The following is a 12631-nucleotide window of genomic DNA, read 5'->3' as shown; positions in this document are numbered from 1 at the left end:
CCAGATGAGATCCACCTGAGGGTGCTGAGGGAGTTGGTGGAAGTGTTCACTAGGCTATCTTCCATCATCTATGATCAGTCCTAGCTGACTGGGGAGATCCCAGTTGACTGGAGTTTAGCAAATGGGACACCCATCCAGAAGAAGGGCCAGAAGGAGGACCTAGGGAACTATAGGCCTGTCAGTCTGACCTCGGTGCCTGGGAAGATTATGGAGCAAACCATCCTGAGTGTCATTATGAGGCACATGTGGGAAAAGCAAGCGATCAGGCATGGTCAGCACAGTTTAATGAACAGCAGGTCCTGATTGACCAACCTGATCTCTTTCTCTGATAAGATGACCTACTTAGTGATGAGGGCAAAGCTGTGGATGTTGTCTATTTGGACTTTAGCAAAGCCTTTTACACTGTTTCCCACAGCGTTCTCCTAGAGAAACTGGCTGCTCTTGGCTTGGACGGGTGTACTCTTCACTGCTTAAAAAACTGGCTGGATGGCCAGACTCACAGAGTGGTGGTGAATGGAGCTAAATCCAGTTGGTGGCCAGTCAGCAGTGGTGTTCCTCAGGGCTCTGTGCTGGGACCAGTTCTCTTTAACATCTTTATTAATGACCTGGACGAGGGGATCGAGTGCACCCTCAGTAAGTTCACAGATGACACTGAGTTAGGCAGGAGTGTTGATCTGCTTGAGGGTAGGAAGGACCCTACAGAGGGATCTGGGCAGGCTGGACCAATGGGCCAAGGCCAATGGCATGAGGTTCAACAAAGCCAAGTGCCAGGTCTTGCATTTGGGTCATAATAACCCCAAGCTACAGGCTTGGGGAAGAGTGACTGGAAAGCTGCCTGGCAGAGAAGGACCTGGGGGTGTTGATTGACAGCCAGCTGAACACAGCCATCAGTGTGCACACGTGGCCAAGAAGGCCAACGACATCCTGGCCTGTATTAAGAGCAGTGTGGTGAGTAGGACCAGGGGAGTGATTGTCGCCTTGTGCTCAGCACTGGTGAGGCCCCATCTGGAGTACTGCATTCAGTTTTGGGCCCCTCACTACAGAACAGACATTGAGGTGCTGGAGTGTGTCCAGAGAAGGGTAACGAGGCTGGTGAGGGGACTGGAGAATAAATGTTATGAGGAGCGGCTGAGGGAACTGAGGTTGTTTAGTCAGGAGAAGAGGACGTTGAGGGGAGATCCAATTGGACTCTACAACTACCTGAAAGGAGGTTGTGAAGAGGTAAGGGCTGAACTTTTCTTCCTAGTGACAAGTGACAGGACAAGAGGAAATGGCATCAAGTTACACAGTGGAGGTTTAGGTTGAATATTAGGAAAGACTTCTTCCCAGAGAGGGTTGTTTGGCATTGCAATGGGCTCCCCAGGGTGGTGGTGGAATCTCCATCCTTGGAGGTATTTAAAAGATGGTTAAATTTGGTGCTGAGGGACATGGTTTAGTGTGGATGGCAGGTTAGAATGATGGCTGGCCTTGATGATGTAAAGGGTTCTTCCCAACCAAGACAATTCTATTGATTCCATGAGTCCGTTTTTTCAGGGACTGTTTATAACAAGTGAATACAAGTCAAGTCTACACCAAGTATTAACCTTACCCCTCTGGCTTTTCACAGCATCACTCATATTCTTTACATATCAGTTTTCTGTATGGCAATGTACATATGGCCTCTCAGGGTATTTGGAAATAGAGCTTCTACCCCATGGGTTGACTGAACATAAGGTAATAGACAGAGAGAGAGAGAGAGGAAGGCAAAGAAACAGGGAAACAAGGAAGATTTATGCTTTTGTAAGGTCTTCGGTTCACTTGCTTTCCCAGAGTGCAGCTGTTGGTTTGTAACCACATCAACCAAGAGGATCATCTGACAAGTTCATGACTCAGACTTCGTTGCAGTTGAGTATAATTAGGCAGGGGTTTTGTTTCTCAGCTTAAAACGAAATCAGCTGCTTTGATTACCATTTTTTTCCAAACGCTGTGCTTTGCTTTCAAGATCATCAGAATATTTCTGAGAATATGCGATTTTAAAGTCTAAGATGCTTTTTTTTAATTAGTAGTAGTTCCCAGTGTACAACTTTGTCTGCAATTAAGATACTTGATTCTCAGAGTTTATGTAAGAAATTCAAAACTGTTTAACAAATAAGGTACCCAAGGCAGGCATAGGCATGTGTTTTGTGATTAAAATGTAGGTTGTATTTCGTCCCATACCAGAAACAATGACTTCTAACTAATGACAGAGATGATCAAAATGACTGTCTTCATTTGTCGACAAATTTGGGAATGGAAAAAAATAGTCTATCTTGAACAGATGGAGTTAGTAATGAGTAGCTCTGCTGAAAGCAGTAGAGTGGAGCATGGGTTTGAAACCAGTCTGAGAAGAAATCTCAGATGTACATGATTGTAGACAGAAAACATGGCTGTTGCCATTTGATTTAATATTGGCTGCATGAACAGTCTCCTGGAAGTACCTGATTCTCTTGGCTGACTGTGGATGTCATGGTAGAAAGACCAGGTGTGGAATGGTAGAAAGAGGAGGAATGCTAGAAAGACCAGCTAGGAAGTGTTATTTTTTACTTCATAATTTAGGGCAGATCAATATCACCCCTAACATCATGCAAAATCCCTCAGGGAAGCAAGATCAAGCCTGAAGCCAAGTTGAGGCTAAGTCCTGGTAAGAGCCCCAGTTATTCCTGCAGGAAAGATAAATGTTCCTTTTATCTTCCAATGATGCATTGCATCCCTTTTTCCCAGTTGTGCTGGTCTTTTGTGTTTCAAATTTAAATTCTGCATGACAAGGACTGCCCCTAGTGACATGTTTACAGTGCAGGTGTGCTGGGACTGCACAGTATCACCATGACAGAAATGCTGGCATGTCTCAGGAACAAGGGCTTTCTGTGCATAGGCCATTGAAGCAAAAACTAAAAGGTAGTGCAAAAGCCAAGGAGATGGATGACACAACTGCTTCTGGTCTGCTGACCCGCTGTGGGGGAAGGCCCCCTCATCTCCTATTTCTCCTATTTAGGTGTGACTATTGAAAGCCCAAGCCCACAGTGCTGCTGGTTCCATGAATGGTAGTAAACTCATAGAATCATAGGATGGTTTGGGTTGGAAGGGACCTTAAAAATCATCAAGTTCCAACCCTCCTGCCATGGGCAGGGACACCTCTCACTAGACCAGGGTTCTCAAGGCCCCATCCAGCCCGGCCTTGAACACTGCCAGGGAAGGGGCAGCCACCACCTCCCTAGGCAGCCTGTTCAAATCTTGTACCCAGAAAGCATTTTATATACAGCGTGCATAAAAAGCACTTCCTGCCACAGGCTATTGCCGAGGTTGTAAGGAGGCATATGAGGCCAGGCTGGATGGGGCCCTGGGCAGCCTTGTGTAGATCCAGGCCTGGAGGTTGGTGTCCCTGCCTGTGGCAGGGGGGTTGGAGCTCTGTGATCCTTGGGGTCCCTTCCAACCCAGACCATTCTATGATTCTGTGATTCTGTGATACGACATTTTTGAAGATAACAAAAATATATAGTATAAGTGCTTCTTCAGCTTACACAATCTGTTAATGATGGATGAGACCTTTTTGGGGAGTATTTCCTCTGAAGTAGCTAGTATTGGTCACTGTCAGGCCGGAACCTCTAGACCATAAATCCGATCAAGTGCAGCAATTTCTTTGTTGCTCCCTTACACCTGTGAGACTCTGCTGACTTCAGAGTGCACACAGGATTTGGTCTAAAGCACATCATCCATCATCAGGGCTGAAGTGCCTTCTTTCTGTGGAGGTGAGGGAAACTGCCCGGCAGTCAGGTGGTTTGCAGGCCAACAGTGTGTAGACAGGGGCAGCGTGGTGTTGGTGCACGAGACCCCACATTCGCTGCTGTGCTGACGCGGATCTAAAAGGATCCCAGGTTTGGAAATTCACGTACCTCCTGCTCTTCCTTTTAATTCTCTGCTCAAAGTCCAGTGCAGACTTCCTCTCCCATCCTGACTATTTATAAGTGTGTGCAGAAACATGTTTTGTAAAGATGTGAGAGGCATTCTGCTTTATTCCCAAGGGCAAATAAACCCTTTTATTTTTAGCCCAGTTTCCTACGGAAATGACACTGATGCAATCGCATTGTCTATTTGTCTATCAAATCGGCCCCCTTCCCCTCTTCCCTCCCCCCCCATCAACTTCTGACCATTAATCTTGCCAGCCAGATCTGACAGGCAACATTCTTTCAAAAATGTAAAATACACAGAAGTTTCTTAAAAATCAGTTACCGGGCCAGAGGGGAGACCTTACTGGTTCCCTCACTGGAGAAGTACGTACTGCTTGAATTCAGCGGGTAGGGAGCAACAAGCTGGCAGTCACCTTGTGCTGTCTCCTGAAAGTGGAGGAACAAGAGAGACTGGGGTGGCAGTTTGGAGGTACTTCTGGAGGGCGTCTCCAGGGTACTGGGCAGTATTTCAGAAGTGAGAAGAGAGAAGTGGCACAGGGGAAGGGAAGGACCGGGGTAGTTGGATACGGGGGCACAGCACACTTGGAGTTTTTCCTTTACACCCCAAAGGGACTGAATGTTGAGGTCATGTTCTGGGGAGCTTCTCAGTGGTGGCTCCAGGAACAAGGTGGAAAAGAATTAAAAAGCCAGTGCTAAGAGAAGTGATCGTCATCGTCTTTGCCATTACCTGGCAGGTGTTGCCTGGGTAATTCCTGTCATGGAGAATAATTATGTGCTGGGGACAGGTTCACATCTGATCAGCCATCTGACAAACCCTTTGCAAGCACATGTGATGCCTTAAATGGAGAGTGCAGATTTACCCACATATTAACTTGTGGGCAGTCTCTTGAGCTTTTCCAGTGTCACCGTTGGGATACTTTTACCTCTTGAAGGTACCAAGTATATTCAACCCAAGCCAAAAGCCCAGCCTGTCTCCTGGCTGCCTGACCACCTGCCTTTTCCACTGTAGGGTATTGGTCCTGAGCAGCATCCGTGTTTCTATGTTGGAGGGATGTATGGTTATTTATTTACTCTACTTGTGTTTGAAGTGACACCTGGAAAATAGTCTTAAGATAAAGCTGATTTTTATAAGACTCATGAACATGAGTTCATATTTCCACTGTGACATATCTATTCTCTTATATTTCATTGACCCCAGTGTCCTGTATTTTAAGTGTCAGGAGCAATGGAAGTGCTTAAACACCTTGGAGATGTGTAGTGTGATGCCACACTGTGGGAGAAGAGCACACAGGTAAAAGGAAAAGCAGTTTTGTTTTTCAGACAGCTTCTCCAATGTAGTCAGACATCTGCCAACATCATGCTAACATCCTTATTGTGATGTTTGAGGTATTTTTAAATGGAGAAATTGCTAAGATCATTTAAGAGACAAAGTTTACTTTAGTTCTTCCCAATTGGTAGAATCACAGAATCACAAACTGGTTTGGGTTGGAAGGGATCACCTTGTTCCAACCCTCCTGCCATGGGCAAGGATACCCTTCACTAGAACAGGTTGCCCAATGTCCCATCCAATCTGGCCTTGAACACTGCCAGGGGTGATGTATCTTCAACCTCTCTGGGAAACCTGTTCCACCCTCACTGTGAAGAATTTCTTCCTAATATCTAGCCAAAATCTACCCTCCTTGAGTTTAAAGCCATTGTCCCTTGTCCTGTAACTACAATGCCTGATAAACAGTCCCTACCCAGCTTTCCTGTAGGCTCGCTTTTGCTATAAGGTCTCTCTGGAGCCTTCTCTTTTCCAGGCTGAGCAAGCCCAGCTCTCTCAGCCTATCTTCATAGGAGAGGTGCTTCAGCCCTCTAGTCATCTTTGTGACTGTCCTGTGGACTTGCTCCAACAGTTCTGGGGGAGCTCTGGGGACACCAGAACTGAACACAGTACTCCAGGGGGGTCTCATGCGAGCAACATAGAGGGTCAGAATCCCCTCCCTTGACCAGCTGGTCTCGTTGCTTTTGATGCAACTCAGGATAGGGTTGGCTTTCTGGGCTGTGAGCATAAGTCCTCCTCCTCAGGGCTGCTCTCAATCCATTTTCTGCCCAGCCTGTGGTTGTACTTGGATTTCCATCGACCCATGTGCAGGACCTTGCGCTTGGCCCCGTTGTACTTCATGTGGTTCACACAGGCCCACCTCTCAAGTTTTTCAAGGTCCCTCTGGATGGCATCCCTTCCCTCCAACGTGTCAACTGCACCACTCAGCTTGGTGTCATCAGCAAAGTTGCTGAGGATGCACTCAATCCCACTGTCCAAACTGCCAACAAAGATATTAAACAGCACTGGGCCCAACACTGACCCCTAAAGTGACCCACTTGTCACTTATCTTCACTGGGACATTGAGCCATTGACTGCAACTCTTTGAGTGTGACCATCCAGCCAATTCCTTATCCACTGAATGGTCCATCCATCAAATCCATGCCTCCCCAATTTAGAGACAAGGACGTTGTGCTGGACAATGTTCAATGCTTTGCACAAGTCCAGGTAGATTATATCTGGCATCCACCAACACTTTAACCCAACTGTAGAAGACTATCAAATTTGCCAGGCATGATTTACCCTGAGAGAGGCCATGTTGTCTGTCACTGGTCACCTCCTTATTTTCCATGCACATCAGTGTGGTTTCCAGGAGGGTACACTCAATCCCACTGTCCACATCACTGACAAAGATGTTCAACTAATTCACTAATGTCTGATCAACAGACAATGTTTAAACATCTTATTAGCAAAGAGATAAGGTCTCTTGTCACAGCTGTGGGAAGCAGCTCCTTCTGTTAGGGAATTCCAACAAGTCAGTACCCTAGAAGTGTATTTAAACTAGTATTAGTGGCATGAGTTTTCTTCAGTTGCCCTCCCCTTCCTCATTATACCTGCACTGCTTCTTTCCCAAATTATTTCAAGCCTAAATCTAAAGTATCTGCTCTCTTTCGGGGGATTCAGAACAAGCTAAGGGTGGACATGAGATAGAACAGATACCAAAAAAGCAGGACCCTGTTGTGATGAACAATGTAAGTAAGAAAATTCTCTGTCTCCCCCCTCAACAAAAAGAAAGAGAAGCATTTTAGTAGAGAGGACAGAATGTGGTTTTCCTCTTAGACAAGATCACAGGGTGTTAACCTGTTGGGGGGAATAAAGGCTCCCCTTCTCCTGGAAATTTTTTGTGATCTTGGACATAGATCCAAATTATTTTGAACATGGTGTGCCTTGGAGTGCCTGGGAAAGGAAAATGAGTCCCAAAGTACCTACAGCATGAAACTCTTCCTCTCACATCCACAGATTGTGATGCACATGAGCACACAAGTGAGGTGCTTGCAGCACAGAGATACGAGGCCCTGTGGCATCCCTCGTTTCTCGTGCTGTCACCACGGAAGAGTGACGTCTGTAACTGACACCCTCACAGAAGCTGCGAAGCTGTGAAGGTTAACCCAGCAGAGTGCAGAGTGCTGGGTTAACACAAATGGCACAGAGCACACTGGAGCCCAAACAAGTTTGGAGGCTGGGCCTTTTTGCCTTCAGCAACCGAAACTGTTCTGCAGGTATTTAATACATAATTAAACCTCTTTTCCCATCAGGTGATCTGACCTCAGCATGTAACTCTGCATGCCAGGGCAGAAGATGGTGAGGTGGGTCAAATCCTGCCATAACGGGCAGAAACATTCTATTTGTAAGTATATTATTGTAAGTAAACCGAGCCCCTTCTCCAAAGCAGAAACCCTAGCTTTCCTTGGGACCTTTGTTTCATGCACTATGCATTCCGTGGTCGTGTCCATAAAAGTCTCCCTGTGACCAGCCACCACCTGCAGATCTTTGTCCCTGCCTACCAATCATTCCTGCGTTCCTTGCGGAGATCACACCAAGGACACAGGCCTGCAGTAGTTGGGACAGGGCACTCTCCTGCACCCAGCTACTCCTGCATGAGTATTAGCCACTGGAGCCTGTGGTTTGGCATCAGCAACCACAGCACAAACATCTGAACTATCACAGCATGAGGAGCTGTCTAATCAACACGAAAACAGTTACCTAAGCCTGGCACAGGCCATCCCCCAGTGAGAAGTGATGACCCATTCGTGCACTGGTCCCCCTCCCTGGGTTTACTACAGCGCTGTGGGTCAGAGCAAGCTCATCACAGGCCTTTCCCGATGCAGTAACTCTGTAGCTGCTGCTTATCACCCCTACTCTAGATCTCAAGGCAATTTCACAACCCTGTGGCACCAGAGACCTCAGCTGGCAAGGACTGAGGCAAAGAACAGCTGCCTTGGGTCTGCTACAGCAACAGCACCGTTTCTTTGCCAGGAACCGTCACTGTCAAGTAAGGGTTAAAAGAAACCCTGCTGAAATGCCCTTCATGGCCAGAGCCTTCTGTGTGCATCCTTCTAAGATAACATCACAGTCCAAAACAGGAACAGCTCATTCACTGGTGCAGGATCCATGCCTGGGCAGCAGCTGCAGAGGAGACAAGGGATAAAATGCTGATTCAGAAGTATTTTATTTTTGGTAGCTTAATAATGGACTGGGAACGTCTGTGAGCAGGGGTTGAGGGAAGGCAAACACATCTTCCCACAGCACGCAGTGAAATAGCTCCTTAGGTGGCTCATGCCAGTGATGCTTTGAAGTCCTCGCCACCCTCCCAAAACTCCTCGCGTGGACTTGCATGTAGAACTGTGAATCAAATGTGTGCTTTGGGGCAAGTTTGGTGTCTCTGGGTACCCACGCCCACATACGTAAGCCAGGGTACATCCTACAGCAAGAAGCAGGCAGAGGTCTGACTTGCCAGAGCTGCGGGCGTGTGGCAGAACTGAAAGTGTCAGGTCCTCTGAGTCCTAGGGCTGCTCCTCAGCCAAAAACCCCCCATGGCAAAGCACTAACATGACTAGCTTGACTTCACTTTGCCCTGTTAGCTCACTGCTTTCTTCCCGTAGGCACACAAAGCGCCTGTACGGATGTACATGTTCCTGTACTTCTGGAGATGTGTTGTCTTCAGAAGATGGCATGTCCCAGCAAGCTCCTCAGTTTACAACATCCTTCCTCTGGCCAGGAGGAGCTACTGCAGCTTCCACGGGCCGTGCCGGGGCAGAGTAAACTTTATGTCACGTTGGCACGAGGCACTTGGGCTGAGAGCTGCTACAGGGTAATGAAGCATGAAAATGCTTCTGAAAATGCTTTTTTTTTAAATTAAGGTCTGGAGCCTTGTTTCTGGAGAACATAAGCACCTCTGAGGCAAGCCAGCATGTTCTTCAGAAGACTTAATCTGTCCCGTGAATGGATCAACTCACGGACAACCACCACCGCCGAGTACAGCCTTGTACAAAGCAGCAGAGAAATGTCAACACTGTACTTAGATAAATGATTTGACCAGGAGAAAGTGAGTTTGCTCTGCATGGTTTATTTGCGACCTGAACATTCAGAGCATTTCAAACATCTACTTGATCACCAAAGGAAGAAATCAGCTCTGTATTTACACAGCCCGGTGCCAACCTCCCCATTCCTGGTAACTGATACCTCTGGCTGATTTCAACCAAAGGAGAGAGAGGCAGAGGCCTGGAAAGATGGAGCTTTACGAGCTCCCTCAATGTGAAGCTTGGTGGAGAAGGGCTCTGCTGTGGTATCTGCCCTCATTTTTACTCTTCAGTTACTCAAGTCTCACCAATTTTCATTCTCTTGCTTCTTGGCCACTCTGCAGATGTGTTGAACCACCACAGAGGTCTCAGGAGGAAGCCCAGGACCATGCTGGAAGGAGGGGAGACAGGGGATATTGTGGGAAGGGGTGATTGAAGATGTAAAGGCAACATGGGGATCCAGGGAGGGGGATACAGGGATGTTAGGGTGAGGGAAGGCAGAGGGGAGCACAGAGGCTGTTACAGGTTTTGCTGGTTCTGCTGCCCACAAAATCCTCTTCTTTGACATGTGAAAGGAATGTGAAGGTTCAAGACAACAAGAATGAATAAATAATCAGTAATACTCAGTGCTTTTGAATTCCAAGTGTTTTATAAACATTAACGAACCTTCATAGGCTGTTGGAGAGGTATTTAAGCTGTATGCCATTTTCAGAGATAAGAAGATGAAAGCTCTGGCCTAAGTCCAAACTTTTCAAAAGCAGAAACTACTTTTAAGAGCTCTCCTTGAGCTTGAGAGCTCAGCACCAGAACTCCAAAGGGATCGATTTCACGGTTGCTATCACTGTCAACTATACCAACACTTCTGCAACACTAGGTCTAACCCTGCACACACAAAAGCAGCAATAGTATCCAAAAATTCAGGCTGTGCTGGCTTGTTGGGTTTTCCCCAAAGTGTATAAGGAGAGGCTGGTTCATGAGAGAAATAGACAGGCCAAAACATTTTATTTTGTCACTGTTGCACCAGGACAAGAATGGAAACAAAGATGTTGCAGACACTTAGAAAGAGGGCAAAGAAAACTGCAGATTAAAAGACAAGACTCCCAAGTAAACCCATTCATCCGTGCGAACGGGAAGGGAAGCGAAGCATGTTCTCAAATCTTTCTACATCTCCCGTAAAGACTAGGCAGAAGGTTTGGGTGCATTTCTGTAAGTGTGTGATTAATATTTTATTCCTGACAGGAACAGAAAACATGGATGTGTGTGTAGTCACCAGCTCCACTGAAGTGAGGGAGAAGTGATGTGGGACTTCACTAGAAACCATGCAAATTGTTCGTCCTGGGAAGCGAAACAATGTGTTTTGTTTATAGCAGTAAAACAAAAGGAAGAGAGAGTTATGGCTATTTTCTTTGGAAGGATGCATTCCAATTTTAATTGTTCTGTGGCCATGTTTATTTCAAAGACTAATGACTTATTTGCTTTCCAGCAAAAACATGGCTGGTGAAAAAGCCTCCAAATTCTGTAGAAACGGAGGGTGTCACATTTAAACTAGCCAGCAGCTGGAGCCAGGGGGAAACCAGAGAGCTTCCACGCAGAGTACAGCAGCCAGGGAGAAGCAGAAATGCAGCACCAGGTTCAAACCCCGTGCTTGGCATGTGCAGCATGGTTCCCACCTGGCAGTTTATCTGCAATGTGCCAAGTATGGTCCCCACGTAACCCCGACTGTCTCAGCAGATCAGTGGGAAGATGTAAGAATCACAACAGAAACGCCCGGGGATCCTTTGGGGATCCTCTGTGCACGAAAGTGAGTAAAAAGCTGCCAGAAAAATCATCCTAAAGGGCACTCCAACAGCACTCACATACGTTTTAAACCTTGTCTCAAAGCACCGACCCGGCTGTGACGATCGGGTTTGCGCTGTGACATGGTTTTGCCATTCTCACGGCTGCTGCTCCTCACGGGTGCTTTGAGAACCTCTGGAGGAGAAGCAGAAACGGTGGGTCTTCCCTCTGCCATCTGCTGCATCACCGTGCCCAGCCTCGGCAGCCCCGGCAGCCCCGGCAGGCTCACCCCAGTGCTGCTCGGGTGGTAATGCAGCACTGAGATGGCTCTGGTGGGAGATGGTGACTCCCCTCCAGCTGCCAAACAGGAGGCAGGACTCACAAAAGTGGAAAGCAGGAGGGTTTTCCATGGCTTCAAGCTAGTCACAGGGTCCCTGTGCACGCAGGGTTATGAGAGATCCCATGGAACAGGAATCCAGCACCAGACCCTGGCCCGTATAGGTAGGGTGAGGCCATGATAACCTTAACAAGGCAATACACTTCCATGTCTTTCTGCTCTTGTGTGCTGTGAGTCATTTCTGGCTAACAAAGGTATGGTTATTTCACAACTTCAGAAACATTTTACTGTCTATAGGGATGAGACTCCAGGGGATGGATGTTCAAAGGAAAAGCAGGGCAGGCACCTAAAGGAAATCTTTAAAACGACAAGAACCTCAGGCTCCAAGTGCATTGTGAAGCAAAGTGGAAATTCTGCCAGCTTTTTAGGCCATACTTACAGCAAAGGTTGTACCCAGATCCAGCAAAAGACAACTATGGTAGAAACACCACTGCCCATCTTCATGCAGAAACAAGATGGGGCACTGTCAAAGCACTGGCATACTTCTGGGGTGGTTTGGGGTTTGGGTTTGGGTTTTTTTCTTCCCTGAGTCACCTAACTATTGCTGAACTCCTGTAGATCTTTTTTTTTATCTTGGAAGATGAATTAGAATGGGGATTTTTGGATCAGGAAACAGCCCTGGAGGAAGTTGCTGCTAATACTGGCCACTCCACTCCAGGCTTCCTCTGAGACTGCCTAGCACGAGTGAATGCCAGCAGCTACGCTCTCAGTAGCGTGTTAGTACGGCAATACCTTTTTCCTATCAAGGTCATTTGCTTTCCCTGCTGAAACACCACTGCTCTACGGGAAACTGCAGTTAGAAAGTTGACAGGTCAGAACCGCCTTGGAGGAAGTTTTGTCCTCTCTGCTCCGGGCTCTTCACCTTGTCACAGGTCACAGAGCCTTTGCACCTTTACCTCTGCTTCTGCCACCACTGATTTGCTTTGCCGTACAAGATGATGTATCACTGAGTTTCATACCTTCCAAAAGGTATGAAAACCACTGTTGGCTTGCTTCATTCTCCTTAAGGAGTGCATTTTAGGAGGACAGCTCTTCCATTCCTACCACACCGCAGCAACTATGGCACGCCAAAAGAAGAAAAGAATAGGTATTCTTGGCATGCTGTGTCTTATACAGGGCTGGGCATTCCTCTCCTTTTGTACTAGAATAATTT

The sequence above is a fragment of the Gallinula chloropus genome (genome assembly GCF_964237585.1).
Source record: "Gallinula chloropus genome assembly, chromosome: 1".
Taxonomy (NCBI): Eukaryota; Metazoa; Chordata; class Aves; order Gruiformes; family Rallidae; genus Gallinula; species Gallinula chloropus.
Note: the sequence above shows the minus strand (reverse complement) of the source record.